Here is an 18,306-nt window from a genome sequence, read left to right on the forward strand (position 1 = left end):
TGTCAGTCTCCAGTCTCTCCTCTCTCCCTCCCCCGCCCCCTCGTGTTAATCTTATAACATCCAACGGATTGAAATTACAAATTATTAAAATTCGCTAACGACACCTGATAGAGAACTCAATAAGATTGTACCGTGTCTCTCTCTACTGATACGTAGAAAACAAGTACCGTCTGCGTGTTGACATCGAGCATATGTGATGATCTCATTAAATATCACGTGTTGGAACACTGGAGCAGGTGACGAGTGATCTAAGTCGCTTCCACAGGCCCGTATAAAATTTTGTCGCCTATACTGGAGAAAGACGGTATCCTACAATCTGTCAGTCACAATGTGGGGTTCTTGTGTTGTTTCATAAGCAGTTTGATACATTTTTGGTCTAACACATCCAAGCAGGGTATGACCAGCTGCGTACACAGCCATAAATTAGTTTGTCAGGTGCTAAACCGACATTAACACGTTTAGATCGATTGGCTCTCACTGGAAGCTGGCTATCGCACGGTGTAAGGCATGCTGCGCCCACGACAAACGGGATGGTTGAAATAAGAGAGAGGCAATGTTTCTTATTGACAAGAAAATGTAGAAGCCATCACAACATAAGGAAACTGGAAGAGTATGCTGCATTGTGAAGCGTTTCAAAACATCTATCTGAAGGTGATGATGGCTAATGTTCCACAGTGACGGGGCAGCAGATATCTCTGTGTTCCATTTTCGAAGAGACCAAGAGCACTGATACCCCATATTAGTGGTGCATATTGCACGTAGGGATATTATAACTGATTAAGCTTGTTAATTACGGATAGTTTAGGACCTGTGACTGTAAATACATAAAACTGCAAACAGTTAATTTTTGAACAGTTCTTAATTATTCCGTGAACCTGTTTTCGAACGTTTTCAGGTTCATCTTCCAATGGTTTTCTGGAAATTATATCACTATTTCTAGCATAATGCTGGGTGCTGGCTCTGTGAGAAGACGATGAAACATGCTTTAATGTTCTTACTACGACAGCATGGACGGGTTTTTTTCTGTTAGTGTTCATCCGCCTGCTTCCATGTTGAAGGCCAGTTGGTACATCACTTTCACACAATCAGTATGGATTTTCACTATGACAGCGAAACTTTGTCAGCATCCAGCACGTGCTGTACAGCTGTTCCTTGTAACAAAGATCTTGAAAAAAAGATGTGGCGCAGACCTACTTTCTTCAGAGATGTGATTTGTTTTTGTTTGCACGTATTAAAGTCGATATACAGGCAAATACTTTAATGAGACTGGCATTAACATGAGAACACAAAATAAAATAAATAAATGACTGAATGAATTGCTGCAAGAACGAACTTTAAGTGATCTGATATCTTATTCATAATCGTATATTAACGTATAATACTGTCAATTTTGAGCAAATACTGTCATCAAGATTGGCACCAAATGAATGCCCAGGAATAAACTAATACAGAGTTACAGTGTTTGCAAAGAGATGCAACTGTGCTACTGCCTTGAAGACTTCATAGGTTACCAGGCATTTGGTTACCTAAAGAGAGGAGGCGTCCTGTGACTCAGGTAGCGCATACTATTAACACTTCATCATGAGGCAAAGATGACTAATATTGTAGTCCTGTGATGCAGCTCGTGTCACACGTTAACCTGATATGAACAGATTTTTCTACATGATGAGAGAATTCTTAGAAGTAATATATCCAATGTCATAGTGTTTTGCAGGATTTCCACAACAAGTAACGATACTTTAGTGATGTGGAAACGCGTGTATGTTCCGATTTCTTCTGTCTTCGAAAATGACTCGTTTAAGAGAGAGGAATCTACATTTTGGGTGAGAAATTGTAGGTGTATTGACAAAACAACATCCACATTTCAGGCTGATTAAAGCAGGTTTTTTTAAACTGAGGAGTGTGTCAGGAGTGCGACTTCTGTTAGTCAAAGTCACGCCGACTTGTCTCGCATTATGCGAAAGCCAGTGGCAGGATTTCATAAGGGGTCGGCAACTAAAAGCCGTGACTTACGTTGTCGCGAGTGGCCGTTACAAAGAAAAGTTCCGGCTGGCCATGTCTTCAGGTATACAATACACTCGGTAGATGGCACGGGACTAGACGGGAGATGACTTATTAGTTTTTGTTTTGAGATATCGTGTTAAGTAATATAGTAAACACTACATTTGTAAAAAAAATATACAATGCATTTCCCTTGTTTCTGTTGGCTAGGATGAGACTTGCAGCTCGTAAATACGTATAAGTGTGTTTCATTCCCCAGTGAAATTTCTGCAGTTCTGCATATAGGGGTAGAGATTTATAGGAGCATTGGTACCATTACCAACTACCGTACTTGCTATCCCAGTGCCAGCATGCCCCAGGGCTCCGTCCTTTCCCTTCTCCTCTGCCTCCTATATACTGCCGATATGGTCAAACCACCCCTGCCTGTTCATCTCCTCCAGTTTACTGATGACATTGACTTCCTGGCCATATCCTACCCTTCAACAGTATCAACGTACCCTTCAAAACCACCTCGACCAGTTCACTGCTTGGTGCAACCAGTGGCTCCTTCGCATCAACCCTACCAAGACCCAGGTAAACATAACAGGTCGTACCATCCACTCGTTCTGGCTCGACGATTTTTACCTCACCGTTTATGATCATCCTATCCACATCACTCCTACCCTGAAATACCATGGCCTCAACCTTTACCATCACCTCACCTGGACTCACCATTTCTTTACAATCCAACACAAAGCCCACAATAGACTGCGCCTCCTGAAATTCCTGTCCAGCCGGTCATGGGGCTGCATCCTTCCACCATCCTTCACACCTACAAATCCTTAATCCTCCATTGCCACTTGGATTTCGGTCTCTCCCAGATTCTATGAAGCCCTCCAAATCCTAGAACACCATGCGTTCTTCCTCACCTACCATATCCGCCTTCCATTCCCTATGTGCATCCTCTACAACCTCATTCCCTTCCGCCATCTTCTTCTTTTCCTCAAACACATCAGCACCTGTACATCGTCCGTCAAATCGATCCACCCACCCACTGGTGTCTCACTTCCTCTCCACCCACAACCTGTTGCTGGGCTTTTACCATTGTGTCTCACTCTCTCTCTATCTCCATACCTTCCACCTCCTTTCTCAATGCAACTTCCAGCACCTGTCCACCCAGATCATGAGCTTCACCCTGATATCTACTACTCCTACTAAGTCTAACCCCACCTTTCTCCTCCTCCTCAGGGCTCCCTCTCCCCTCCTCTTCCCTCCCCTAAGCGGTTTTCCTCCCTCCTATGCCCCTTCTTTCCTGTTCCCACCCTCTATATCTCTGCACTCCCTCATGACTTCAAGAAAATGGTTCAGATGGCTCTAATCACTATGGGATTTAACATCTGAGGTCATCAGTTCCCTATACTTAGAACTACTTAAGCTTAACTAACCTAGGGACATCACACACATCCATGCTCGAGACAGGATTCGAACCTGCAGCTGTAGCAGTCGCGTGGTTCCAGACTGAAGCGCCTAGAACCGCTCGGCCACCACGGCCGGCCTCCATTGCTTACAGTGGTTTTTTAAGTGTCACTCGCTTTGTGTGTTTTTATACTGTGGCAGACATTTAACTTGTGTGTGTGACTTCAGTGTATTTTAAGTGCCCCACAAATCGCCGACTATGTTCTTTTAATTGTATGTTGACTTTTTAACCATCCTCGTGTTAGTGTATATTTTAACTTCCGTTGTCTCCGTTTACTGTGGTTTTATATCCTCCTCTTTCCTCCATTTTTATATGTCAGTTTGCTCTTTTATTAATTGTATGCCACTCGGCTGAAGAGTGGCGGATTGTGCCGCTGCCTGCCCTCCCATGCCCATGAGGGGCAGGGGAATGAAATTACAATAAAGGAGAAAAAAACTGCAGTGGGTCAGTGACTCGCAGTTCTAATGTTATTACCCATCCTTATGTTCTTCCCTGGATATGTTCATTTGCAGATTAGCAGGAAGCTACTCGCCTGCACTTCAGTGGTAGTTTGCTGTTATATTATTATTACCACCACCACCACCACCACCACCACTCCTTCCCATACAGGGCTACTGGTGAAACTGGCTGGAGTAACCCACTAGTGCTAGTCTAATAGCGAAAATATCCTCTCAAAGCAGTTATTGACGACATTGGATAGAGTCACTGTCTAGTGCTCTATCATTGGTAACTACGTCCCCCTCTCCAACTCTCATACTCCATATTCATTGGAAAAATTTTGGATTTTCCCCGTCAGTTTTTGACTTTCCCGCCAGTAGGAGTAGGAGGAGGGGAGTAGACTGCACCAGTATTCTGTTTCTGCCATCTTGGATTGTGATGCCATAGTGTGTGTCAATATTCGAAAGATGATGAAACCAGAAAGTACTCTACATCCTATCACACCAGTGACATGCAATATGAATTTCTATAAATAAAGAATGTAGTGTTATTATGTCTTGTGCAATAAAATGTAATTAGTATTTAAATTTACGATGAAATGTTGAATTTCCCGCGTATGTATCGATTTCCCGCCAAAAACGGTGTCAGAGAGTGGAGTGGAGGTACTCTCCGATAGGCTGGTGATTACCCATCGGAAGATGGGTAATTAATTTATCAGTTTAATTAATTGGTCAGTTAATTTAATATAAGAAGTGCACTGGGATCGGCATCCCTTTTCCAAGAGGGGTGGGCGGGTTTCTCAGAAGGACTGATTATCGCCAGGGGGTCATAAATCAACCCTCAGTGATGATAACCTATTGTTCTGCTAAGTAGTTTAAGGGGGAGGTGTGTTTTAATTGGTCAGTTTAATTAATTAGTATAGAAATTTGATACCAAAAGTGTCCCAGGATTGGCTTTGCTCTACTGTTGATGTGACTGTGTTGGTTATCGACACAGTTCACCTGTGTGAAAGTTGCTTCCTTGAAGAGATGGGAGTGCTATTTTCTGTTCACACACATTCCTCTTTACGTTAAATGTGCAACTCGTCTATCATCATACCTTTTATGTCGGAATATATTTCAGCTACAGTAGGGGCATTTTTGTCATAAGAAGTTCAGTATCGATGAATAGCTAGGACATACAAAATGTTTAACTGATTCATTTTCAGTTGTCATTATGTTTCTTCTAATAAAGTCTAGGTCTCTCGAACACATCAACGACAAACGAAACATCTCCAGACACTTGCTGACGTGACAGCCTGCATTCTTGACGAAGAAAGGCCTTTCCGCACAAGCGCTCTTTTAACGCTTTGTCATAGAAGCCTCAGCTGTGCTACAGTCATTTCAGAAGCACTCACGTTGGTGTCTTAGCCATCAAATTGATCTGATCTCAATGTATCTTGGACACTGTTGGGCGTCAGCTCTCCACCTGCATCTTTGGGGAAAGGGTGAACATTAGATGCCAGATACAGCTGGAAACTTACAAAAATCCTATGTAGCCTTGCTTCATTAACATGCTCGATCTGCTGACAATCTTAAACCATCATGTGGTGTGCAATGTAAGTCGTAAAAGCAGACCCTCGCTATCATGAACGCAAACAATCTTGCTTATTAAACGACTTCCCACACAAACTTCCTTTTTCAAGTAACCACACGTTCATTCGTCAGAAATTACTTGTAAATCATATGGAAATAATTGATATCTATTTCTGGCAATTAATTCACTGCACATCATCTGCAATACTCCCGAATACGTGTACGATGCCGCCAAATTTCTTCGATTTCAAACCTGTGACTCTTGTCGCTCATCTAGTTTACAACAGATCAAGACCACTTGGCACTTTATTCTTCAAGACGTTCACGCTACATCTAGACCGATGGGAAAACGAGGGTCTATATGCCTCCATATGAGCCCTAATTTCTCTTATCTTCGTTGTCCTTGCGTTAATCGTTAAGTTGGCGGCAGTAGAATCGTTACGCAGTCAGCTTCAAATGCTGGTTCTCTACATTTTCTCAATAGTGTTCCTCGAAAAGAACGTTGCCTGCCCTACAGGGATTACCATTTAATTTCCCGAAGCATCTCTGTAAGATTCTGTGTTGTTCAAACGTACCAGTCACAAATCTAGCAGTCCGGCTCTGAATTACTTCGACGCCTTCCTGATTAGCATCTGAACTCGCACTCGTGAGGACGACGGTTCAAACCCGCATCCGGCCATCCTGATGTAGGTTTTCCGTGATTTCTCTAAATCGCTCCTGGAAAATACCGGGATGGTTCCTTTGATTGATCAAGGCCTATTTCCTTCCCCATCCTTGACACAATCCGAGCTCTATAATGACTATGTCGACAGGACGTAAAACACAATCTTCCTTCCTTTCCTTTCGAAGTCTATCTTTAATGAGACCTGGTGCGGATCCCAACCATTGGAACATTACTCAAGGATGGATCGCACTAGTGCCCTGTATGCGGTCTCTTTTGCAGGTGGTGCACACTTTGCTAAAATTCTCCAAATAAACCGAAGTCCCTACTACAGTCGTTACATGCTCATTCCATTTCATATCGCTTTGCAGTGTTAGGCCTAGGTATTTAATCGACGTGGCTGTGTCAAAAAGCACGCTACTAATGTTGCACTGGAACAATATGGGTTTATTTTTCCTACTCATTTGCATTACCTTACATTTTTCTACATTCAGAGCCAGGTGTCATCCATAACACCAACTAGAATCTTTGTCTAAGTCATCTTACCTCCCCGTGCTCCACAGAGTCATCAGTAAAGAGCAGCATATTGCTGCTCACTCTGTGTCCGCCAGTTATTAGTATTACACCATACGGCACATGGTCCAAATCACATCTCTCTGTGAATATATTGTAGTCTTACCCAAGAGACTACACTCCTCTTAAAACAAAAAGTGCAGGACATATTTTGGGCGTAAAGTTCTGCTATTAGTTGTGTTCGTATCTCTTAAGTATTCAAAGCAGAGTTTGATTAGTTTGCCACAGTTTGTGCAGCAGTTTCCAGTACGAAACCATCTTTGTGAATCTGCGAGTACTGCAACACAAAAACTCCAATATTATGAATCAGTCACCTTCTATACTAGTTAAGGGGAACCGAGATCACTTGGACTCTCACTGTGGACTATTATGCCTATTCCTATTGGTAGTGGACCTATTCTTGTAACTGAGGTACTACGAAAGACCTTCTTGTGTTTCAATGACGCCAAATTTTCGTATGATAAACCACTGTGAGGAACGGAAAGTTCCTTTCCTCTGAGATCACCCTTCATACGTTTGAAATGTGTTTTCCACTCTCTTTGGCCGAAGTACATTAAAATGAAGAGACCTTTTTTGGTCCATTATTACATGTTTACTAGTCAGTGTAGACAGTAAACGTTGTGAAAGTTACCACATTAATTAAACCAACTTTTGGGGACATTTCAATGCTTAGAACTTATAATACTTTACGAGAGGCAGTTTCTCTCAATTGAACGCAAATGTGAAAGAATTCACTCACAAGCAAAAAACAGTAAATTGTACACTGAAAAGCCAAAGAAACTGGTACGCCTGCCTAATATCGCGTACGGCGCTCGCGGGCACGCAGAAGTGCCACAACACAGCGTGGTAGGCACTCGACTAATGACTCAAATAGTGTTGGAGGGAAATGACACGATGAATCCTGCAGAGCTGTTCATAAATCCGTAAGAGTACGAGGGAGTGGAGACCTCTTCTGAACAGCACGTCGCAAGGCATCCTAGATATGGTCAATAATGTTAAAGTCTGGGGAATTTGGTATCCAGCGCGCCCGCATCTCGTGGTCGTGCGGTAGCGTTCTCGCTTCTCGCTTCCCGCGCCCGGGTTCCCGGGTTCTGTTACCGGCGGGGTCAGGGATTTTCTCTGCCTCGTGATGGCTGGGTGTTGTGTGGTGTGTGACGTCCTTAGTTTAGTTAGGTTTAAGTAGTTCTAAGTTCTAGGGGACTGATGACCATAGATGTTAAGTCCCATAGTGCTCAGAGCCATTTGAACCATTTTTTTGGTATCCAGCGGACGTGTTAAAGCTCAGAAGAGTGTTCCTAGAGGTGTGAGGTATCGTATTGTCCTGCTGGAATTTCCTTAGTCCGTCGGACTGCACAGTGGACATAAATGGATGCAGATGATCTGACAGAATGTTTACGTACGTGTCACCTGTCAGAGTCGTATCTCGCTCGCCACACCATTACACAGCTTACACCAGCTTGAACAGTCCCCTACTGATATGCAGGGTTCATGGAATGATGAGGTTGTTTCCATATCCGTGCACGTCCATCCACTCGATACAATTTGAAACGAGACTCGTCCGACCAGGCAACATGTTTCCAATCATCAACAGTCGAATGTTGGTGTTGACAGGCCCATGCAAGGCGTAAAGCTTTGTGTCATGCAGTCATCAAGGGTACACAAGTGGGCCTTTGGCTCCGCAAGCCCATATCGTTGAATTGTTCGCACGCTGACACTTGTTGATGGCCCAGCACTGAAATCTGCAGCTATTTAAAGGCTTGTTGCACTTATGTCACGTTGAACGATTCTCTTCAGTTGTTTTTGGTCCCGTTCTTGTAGGATCTTTTTCCGGCCGCAGCGATGTCGGAGATTTGGAGTTCTACCGGATTCCTGATATTCACGGTACACTCGTGAAATGGTCGTACGGGAAAATCTCCACTTCATCACTACAACGGAGATGGTGTGCCCCATCGCTCGTACGCCGACTTTAACACCTCGTTCAAACTCACTTAAATCTTGATAACCTGCCACTGTAGCCGGCTGCTGTGGCCGAGCGGTTCTAGGCGCTTCAGTCCGGAGTCGCACTGCTGCTACGGTCGCAGATTCTAAACCTGCCTCGGGCATGGATGTGTGTGATGTCCTTAGGTTAGTGAGGTTTAAGTAGTTCTAAGTTCTAGGGGACTGATGATCTAAGATGTTATGCCCCATAGTGCTCAGAGCCATTTTTTATTTATTTATTTATTTATTTATTTTTTCCCGACAGAACAGGCACCACAGGTACATATATAAGCCACTACGGCTGTAGGTGCTTTCAGTGCGGATGTACCACATCTTCCGAGCTCCTGCGGGACTTAGCGAATGCTACGAGCAGTGGGGCTAGACAGATCTAGAATACGAGTCGGACGGTAAGCGTGTTCGGCTGAGAGACGGCACGGGAGCTGAGGGTGTTCGATCGGAGGGCTGCTCGCCCTCTGTAATCAAAAACTGAGTAAAGGAATCAACGGTCAACTTGGACTAATGTCTTGTGACGTCCACCTAGACCAAACAATACCGAAAAAAATGGCCGAGGTTGTAAAGGCAATCGCTCTAGAGAAGCAGAGCATCCAGGTTCGAGTCTCGGTTCAGCACAATTTTCAACCTTCACCACTGAGTTATTTCAATTCCTGTAGGCGGCAGACGTCCTGATTTTTCTTCGTATACCCACTACGCAGACTGCGATCGTCGCATGACGCTCTGGTTCGTTGCTCAGAGCATTTTAGATGGCCTTTTGATTTCAGTCGATTATTTAACTGGACAACGAAGGAGCGGTCTTGGAAGTCAGAGATAATCGTTGGATCATTTGGTGCTTCACACTTGTCAGTAACATCTGTTCACACGATCTCATACAAACTCAAACTGGAATCTTACAAAGTAATAGTAGTGCAGCGGCCGATGAAGTCCGCTATTACTATTTGACGACAGTGCTGCAACTGACTAATACAGTTTGTGTGTAATGGAATGATGATCTAGAAACGATATAATTCTCTGATGAAGCATGGCTACATTTATCTGGGTACGTGAGATCGCAGAACAGTCGTCCCTGGAATTCTGAAAACCCTCATCAAAGTTTTTAAGAGCTTATGCTTGATGTGAAAACAGGAGAGTGTGCATAGTGCGTGCAATCAGTGCAACCCGAAGTATTGCACCGAATTTTTTCACAGCCAGCTGTACCTTCTGATGGGTATGTCAACAATATACTGTAACTTCTCATATTACCTATCATCAAAAACACCTCGTAATACCATCGTAATCGCAGTGGCGGCGTGTGCCCATGCACTGCACTACACGAAATAAACATTGCGGTAGGTCCCTTAAAACTGATGAATATGTTTCTCCAGTTACGTTCCAAGACCACTCCCAACTCATCTAGTTTATTCTCGGCTGTAGCGAGTATGTCAACCGCTACAGTCTGATCAATGGGGCGGAACCTCATTCGGGTATTGGCTCCTGGTCATCGCCAGACAGCACTTGCGTCGTACGTGAAATGTCCTGTACATCGAAGCACTACGAAACACTGTGACGTGTGACAGATTACGTTTAATCTTTCACTGATGGAACATAGATTGTGTTCTAACGGGTTTTAAAAAATGAATTGGATTCCGAACAGCCGGCCGGTGTGACCGAGCGGTTCTAGGCGCTTCAGTCCGAAACCGCGCGACTGCTACGGCCGCAGGTTCGAATCCTGCCTCGGGCATGGGTGTATGTGATATCCTTAGGTTAGTTAAGTTTAAGTAGTTCTAAGTTCTAGAGGACTGATGACCTCAGATGTTAAGTCCCATAGTGCTCAGAGACATTTGAACCATTTTTTTGATTTCGAACAGGCAATAAAAGACATGATTATTGCACGCGTAAGATGTAAGCATTGACATATATTTACAGTCAAAATGAACACTCACCTTTTGTTATGAGTACAATGTCTTACATGCTCTGACTGTGGGTACGAGCGAATGTACATTTATATACATAGATAGAACCAAGTCTTGTCTGAACTAGACTCTCGTTGGTAATACAACTTGAAGACTGTTTAATAGAAACTCTTTCTCGTGGTACTGTTCAAAGACATTTTCACCATTATATATGGACTTCCAGGTTAACTTGAAGAGTTTTAGTAGTCGTCTGTAACTCCGTTGTCACCGGACTCTTCACGCTGATTGCTGTGCTCTAGGCGGTGACTGGGACGTAGTCTGGTGTAGAACTGACCTCGTGTCGGTGTACCAGTCTGTTTAAAAAAAAAAATGCCGCCGACGGTGGCGTGGAGTACTTCTGTGGGCGTGTCTCGCTACTTCCGTCTCATTGGTGTGGCCAGCGACACTCCGATATTAAGGAGCATCTTTGTAGTCTCGATAACAGGTGCCAGCGCTACACCTACAGACTACATCACAGATTGCTTCTAAGCAAGCAGCATACATAGAATTAAGAAAATTCGAACGTTTCCCTCTGAAAAACGATTATTGCAATTTTCTAAGTATTTCACTTCATAACAGGCTTCGTTCTACTACTGTCAGCCTCTCTGCTACTCTCTCTCTCTCTCTCTCTCTCTCTCTCTCTCTCTCTCTCTCTCTCTCTCTCTCTCTCTACTTCAGCTCCCTTCCTCCCTCCCACCCTCCCTAACCCCCTCACTCACTCACTCAAAACACACACACACACACACACACACGCACACACACACAACAGTCAAGTAAGAGGATCTGCAGTACTCTTATTTGTACACGCACACAGTCCCTACCAGGATCCTCCCTCTCACGTAAGCAGCATTCGCAGTATTCGTTATATGCCGTAAAGACATTTCAAGCGAACTTCCCGTAATCAAAATACTGATTCCTACCAAATAAAACATTCAGTTTGTTTCAGATTTAGCTTATCCTATCTGATAATTTCATTTCACGTTCCTACACGTTGTTCTTCTCAGGTACACTCCTGGAAATTGAAATAAGAACACCGTGTATTCATTGTCCCAGGAAGGGGAAACTTTATTGACACATTCCTGGGGTCAGATACATCACATGATCACACTGACAGAACCACAGGCACATAGACACAGGCAACAGAGCATGCACAATGTCGGCACTAGTACAGTGTATATCCACCTTTCGCAGCAATGCAGGCTGCTATTCTCCCATGGAGACGATCGTAGAGATGCTGGATGTAGTCTTGTGGAACGGCTTGCCATGCCATTTCCACCTGGCGCCTCAGTTGGACCAGCGTTCGTGCTGGACATGCAGACCGCGTGAGACGACGCTTCATCCAGTCCCAAACATGCTCAATGGGGGACAGATCCGGAGATCTTGCTGGCCAGGGTAGTTGACTTACATCTTCTAGAGCACGTTGGGTGGCACGGGATACATGCGGATGTGCATTGTCCTGTTGGAACAGCAAGTTCCCTTGCCGGTCTAGGAATGGTAGAACGATGGGTTCGATGACGGTTTGGATGTACTGTGCACTATTCAGTGTCCCCTCGACGATCACCAGATGTGTACGGCCAGTGTAGGAGATCGCTCCCCACACCATGATGCCGGGTGTTGGCCCTGTGTGCCTTGGTCGTATGCAGTCCTGATTGTGGCGCTCACCTGCACGGCGCCAAACACGCATACGACCATCATTGGCACCAAGGCAGAAGCGACTCTCATCGCTGAAGACGACACGTCTCCATTCGTCCCTCCATTCACGCCTGTCGCGACACCACTGGAGGCGGGCTGCACGATGTTGGGGCGTGAGCGGAAGACGGCCTAACGGTGTGCGGGACCGTAGCCCAGCTTCATGGAGACGGTTGCGAATGGTCCTCGCCGATACCCCAGGAGCAACAGTGTGCCTAATTTGCTGGGAAGTGGCGGTGCGGTCCCCTACGGCACTGCGTAGGATCCTACGGTCTTGGCGTGCATCCGTGCGTCGCTGCGGTCCGGTCCCAGGTCGACGGGCACGTGCACCTACCGCCGACCACTGGCGACAACATCGATGTACTGTGGAGACCTCACGCCCCACGTGTTGAGCAATTCGGCGGTACGTCCATCCGGCCTCCCGCATGCCCACTATACGCCCTCGCTCAAAGTCCGTCAACTGCACATACGGTTCACGTCCACGCTGTCGCGGCATGCTACCAGTGTTAAAGACTGCGATGGAGCTCCGTATGCCACGGCAAACTGGCTGACACTGACGGCGGCGGTGCACAAATGCTGCGCAGCTAGCGCCATTCGACGGCCAACACCGCGGTTCCTGGTGTGTCCGCTGTGCCGTGCGTGTGATCATTGCTTGTACAGCCCTCTCGCAGTGTCCGGAGCAAGTATGGTGGGTCTGACACACCGGTGTCAATGTGTTCTTTTTTCCATTTCCAGGAGTGTATTTGTATGATATGAATGACTTCAAATGTTAATCATTTATCGGAAAGCTCTCCGGTGACCTTCAGTCAAAAGCTTAGGGCATCTTATTATAAGACATTTCAATGGAATTTTTACAAATGTTCTAATATTGCAGCTAATTTATTCACAGAGTCATTCACATACTACATGAACAGTAAGAGCGGTATCACATTTCTGTAGAGCTGAATGGTTGTTGCATATTTTGTATTTGTGGGTGACTCTTCACCTTGTTTGTTCAAAAATGGTTCAAATGGCTCTGAGCACTAACTAACCTAAGGGTATCACACACATCCATGCAGGATGCGAACCTGCAACCTTAGCAGTCGCCCGTTTCCAGACTGAAGCGTCTATAACCGCTCGGCCACCCCGGCCGGCTCACCTTGTTTGTGTTGAGTCCTTACTCTCAAGGATATTGCCTCTAATCATGGATTGTAGGACATCGTGTTTAAAGAGTTTGAATTGTGTTTCTTGTGATTAGCATTTTTAGAGTTCGTCTTGTTTGTCATCGACAATGTAATTTTTTTTTTAGGAACAGTAGCGCAAAAAGACATAAACCATAGAATAGGTAAGTCGGAAGAAGAAAAGAAACTGACTTTGTAAACAACTACCAAGTTCCCCCCCCCCTATCAGGATGTTTGCTGTTTACATGGGAAGTGATTACTACATATTTCGAAAAGAGAAGTGATAAAAAGATTACGAGAAGCTTGGCTTTACACGTTTGATGTCTTTCTCGTGCCTGCGTTTTTCTTCTGCCATTTGCAAGTAAAATAGGAAGCTGTTCTCTACATCTACATCCATACTCCCAAGCCACCTGACGGTGTGTGGCGGAGGGTACCCTGAGTACCTCTATCGGTTCTCCCTTCTATTCCAGTCTCGTATTGTTCGTGGACAGAATGATTGTCGGTATGCTTCTGTGTGGGCTCTAATCTCTCTGATTTTATCCTCGTGGTCTCTTCGCGAGATATACGTAGGAGGGAGCAATCTACTGCTTGACTCTTCGGTGAAGGTATGTTCTCGAAACTTTAACAAAAGCCCGTACCGAGCTACTGAGCGTCTCTCCTGCAGAATCTTCCACTGGAGTTTATCTATCATCTCCGTAACGCTTTCGCAATTACTAAATGATCCTGTAACGAAGCGCGCTGCTCTCCGTTGGATCTTCTCTATCTCTTCTATCAACCCTACCTGGTGCGGATCCCACACTGCTGAGCAGTATTCAAGCATTGGGCGAACAAGCGTACTGTAACCTACTTCCTTTGTTGTCGGATTGCATTTCCTTAGGATTCTTCCAATGAATCTCAGTCTGGCATGTGCTTTACCGACGATCAACTTTATATGATCATACCATTTTAAATCACTCCTAATGCGTACTCCCAGATAATTTATGGAATTAACTGCTTCCAGTTGCTGACATGCTATTTTGTAGCTAAATGATAAGGGATCAATCTTTCTATGTATTCGCAGCACATTACACTTGTCTACATTGAGATTCAATTGCCATTCCCTGCACCATGCGTCAATTCGTTGCAGATCCTCCTGCATTTCAGTACAATTTTCCATTGTTGCAACCTCTGCAACCCCTGCTGCACACCTGAAATCACTCTTACTTCGGAAGACTTCTCTCCATTGAGAATGACATGCTGCGTTCTGTTATCTAGGAACTCCTCAATCCAATCACACAATTGATCTGATAGTCCGTATGCTCTTACTTTGTTCATTAAACGACTGTGGGGAACTGTGTCAAACGCCTTCCGGAAGTCAAGAAACACGGCATCTACCTGTGAACCCGTGTCTAAGGCCCTCTGAGTCTCGTGGACGAATAGCGCGAGCTGGGTTTTACACGATCGTCTTTTGCGAAACCCATGCTGATTCCTACGGAGTAGATTTCTAGTCTCCATAAAAGTCATTATACTCGAACATAATACGTGTTCCAAAATTTTACAACTGATCGACGTTAGAGATATAGGTCTATAGTTCTGCACATCTGTTCGACGTCCCTTCTTGAAAACGGGGATGACCTGTGCTCTTTTCCAATCCTTTGGAACGCTACGCTCTTCTAGAGACCTACGGTACACCGCTGCAAGGAGGGGGCAAGTTCCTTTGCGTACTCTTAACCGCTTTATAATCGCTGATTCCCTGTTCTGCGTTAACTGTTCCAAATAGTTCGGGTCTGTTTGTCACCAGAAGGTCTAATATGTTATCGCCACTAGTCGGTTCTCTGTTTAACTGCTCGAGGTAGTTTTCAGATGAAGCACATAAAAAAATTTCACTGGATTCTTTGTCCCTGCCACCCGTTATGAACGTCTCCCAGTCTGTATCCGCCAAATTAAAATCGCTACCCAGAACTATAACATGGTGGGGAAATCTGCTCGAAATATTTTCCAAATTATCCTTCAGGTGCTCAGCCACAACTGCTGCTGAGCCAGGGGGCCTGCTTGAACAGTGAACTTCACCCAAATTATTTCACATTTCGGATCTCCGTCAATTTCCTTCGATACTATTGCACTTCTTACCGCTATAAACACGCCTGCCCCTTCACTGTCCAGCCTCTCTCTGCGGTATACATTCCAATCTGATTTCATGATTTCTTTACTGTTTACGTCTGGTTTCAGCCAACTTTCTGTCCCAAGTTCTGTATGGGCGTTGTGACCGTTTATTAATGAGAGCAGTTCTTGGATCTTTTTTATAGACGCTCCTGCAGTTTACTATTAGCACATCAATATTGTTATTCCCTGTTGCATTTTGCCTACTCTTACCTTGCCCCGTCTCAGGAGGCGTCTTGTCGGGCCTAGGGAGGGAATTGTCTAACCTAAAAAACACACATGTGCACTCCACAGGTACTCCGCTACCCTTGTAGCCGCTTCCTGCGTGTAGTGCAGGCCTGACCTATTCAGGGGGACCCTACATTTCTCCACCCGATAGCGGAGGTCGAGATATTTGCACCCCAGATCTCCGCAGAATCGTCTGAGCCTCTGGTTTAAACCTTCCACTCGGCTCCAAACCTGAGGACCGCGATCGGTTCTGTGAACGATACTACAAATGGTTAGTTCTGATTCCACGTCGCGAGCGAGGCTTTCCGCCTTCACCAATTCCGCCAACCGCCTGTAAGAACTGAGGATGACCTCTGAACCCAGACGGCAGGAGTCATTGGTGCCGACATGAGCAACAATTTGCAGTCGGGTGCACCCAGTGTTCTCTATCGCCGCCGGCAGGGCCTCCTCCACATCTCGAATGAGACCCCCCGGCAAGCAGTAAGATTGAACACTGGCCTTCTTCCCCGACCTTTCCGCTATTTCCCTAAGGGGCTCCATCACCCGCCTAACGTTGGAGCTCCCAATAACTAATAAACCCCTCCCGCCGTGTGCCTGCTCGGACCTTGCTGAAGCAGCGGCCACATGTCCACGCACAGACAGAGCGGGCGGTGTCCCACGGCCAGGCTCCACATTGAGCCTCCGCCTCGTGCGCCGCGAACGCCGCTGAACCCGCCACTCCCCCTGGGGAGAGGGTGGCCCAACCGCGCCCGGTACCCGCGAAGATGTCTCGACAGCGGGGACAGTGGATGAAGCATGTAACACCTGGGGTGTACCATTCCACCTCTCATTTCCCTGTGCTTGTGAAGTTTTGTGTATTTCCTTATTGATAACACAAAGTCTCGTCACCATTGTGATTTTTTTTTCCAAAAAGAATTGTTCGCGTTTTCCATTTCAATCAAGATGTGGTAGGCGTCCACGCATCGTTGCTTCTGTTCAAATAACTTACGGGAATGCAGCCAGGTGATCTCGTCGGCAACCGCTGATGTTGGGACAGGTGCACACCGCCAATTCCAAGACAAAACTGCAGGAAGTAGGCGCTGTGCAAGTGAATTTAAAACCTCGGTTTGCAGAGTAGATAGCGAGCGCGCGCACACACGCACACGCACTAGATCGCACGCGGACTGTGAACGTTAGCGCCACCACACAGCCAAAGATTACAAGTGTCAGAATTGATCTGTAGTGAATATCAGTAACCAACAATTGAGGAAGCAGTAACTCTGTCCCTCTGTTTTTGACAAGGGAGTGAGCACGATTCCTCACAGAATTTAAGAAAAACCTCTGAAAATAAATTCGCAAATAGCCCTGTAAATTCAGACAGAGGCTTCCATAATAACACTAACCCAATAGCTGGAGATGCATGCAAGAATCTCCTTGTAATATTCTAAAGGAATATCGCCGCCAAAATAATGCTCAGCAAAAGTAGATTTGCTCGGCTGTTGTCAGCTTGCATGACGCTTCTGGTCGTCCATGTTCCCGATAGTCTGACCACAAACGAGGTGCCACAACTGCTAGGAACATGTTAGACACACGCCTTACGCAGATCAAGAACGTCCTTAATAGAAGTTAAAAGGGCTCTAAAATTTAATTAGTGGTCTAAAAACACGTTTCACGTCATATTTTCGTAAAATACGATGACTCTTGTTGAGATTGCTCCCTGCGTAAACTCAAAAGACTGTTGACATTGACGCCAACTCGGTGTTAGTATGACCCACGCGATGCACCGTTATTGTCAAAAGCGCAATGCACGTTTGAACTGCCTTTCAGTATAACCCTTCTGACTAAAGGTCACCTCAAGATCAGCCGTCTCAGCTGACACTGTCAACGTTTGCGATGACGTGGTCCCTGCAAACCAGAGTATTTTCTCCTTTAATCAATTAAATTCAATATCTCTTCTGTTACCCAAGGATTTCTATTAGCCCTCATCGTTTTACCTACTTGATCCTCAGCTGCCTTCACTATTTCATCTCTCAAAGCTACCCATTCTTGTTCTACTGTATTTATTTCCCCCATTCTTGTCAATCGTTCTCTAATATAAAGATACATTAGTAAACCGCTATACTATATCCTACTATCATTTGCAGATTACCTAGCTAATGATTACTAGCACCAAAATATTGGATTTTGAATGTTTAGCGTAATTCAAAAATTCAAATGCTACAGTATTTATTTATTAACCGGTAATATCTTACGTTAACATTTTCCTCAATAAGGCAAGTAAAACAGTTAGAAACTATGTGTTTCTCTTGAGGCAGCGTAACTGACGTGGCCCAAATTCCGAAGTATATTCAGCCAGTATTTGAGAATGAGAGCACTTAGGAACTTCCCACAAAACTTACACATATTATGAAACCGTTACGAAAATTTTTATCGCTGACACACCCCACAGAATTATGAAAGGAAAAAAGTTTATCGGTTCCTACGT

The 18,306-nt window shown here is 45.1% G+C and overlaps 1 protein-coding gene across 7 annotated transcripts in view; it reads left to right on the forward strand.

The window, feature by feature from the left end:
- Positions 1-18,306, forward strand: part of LOC126298740 (uncharacterized) — a 374,620-nt gene that overhangs the window by 269,981 nt on the left and 86,333 nt on the right. The gene's annotated exons all lie outside the window — the stretch shown is intronic.

Source organism: Schistocerca gregaria, chromosome X, assembly GCF_023897955.1.
Source record: "Schistocerca gregaria isolate iqSchGreg1 chromosome X, iqSchGreg1.2, whole genome shotgun sequence".
NCBI lineage: Eukaryota > Metazoa > Arthropoda > Insecta > Orthoptera > Acrididae > Schistocerca > Schistocerca gregaria.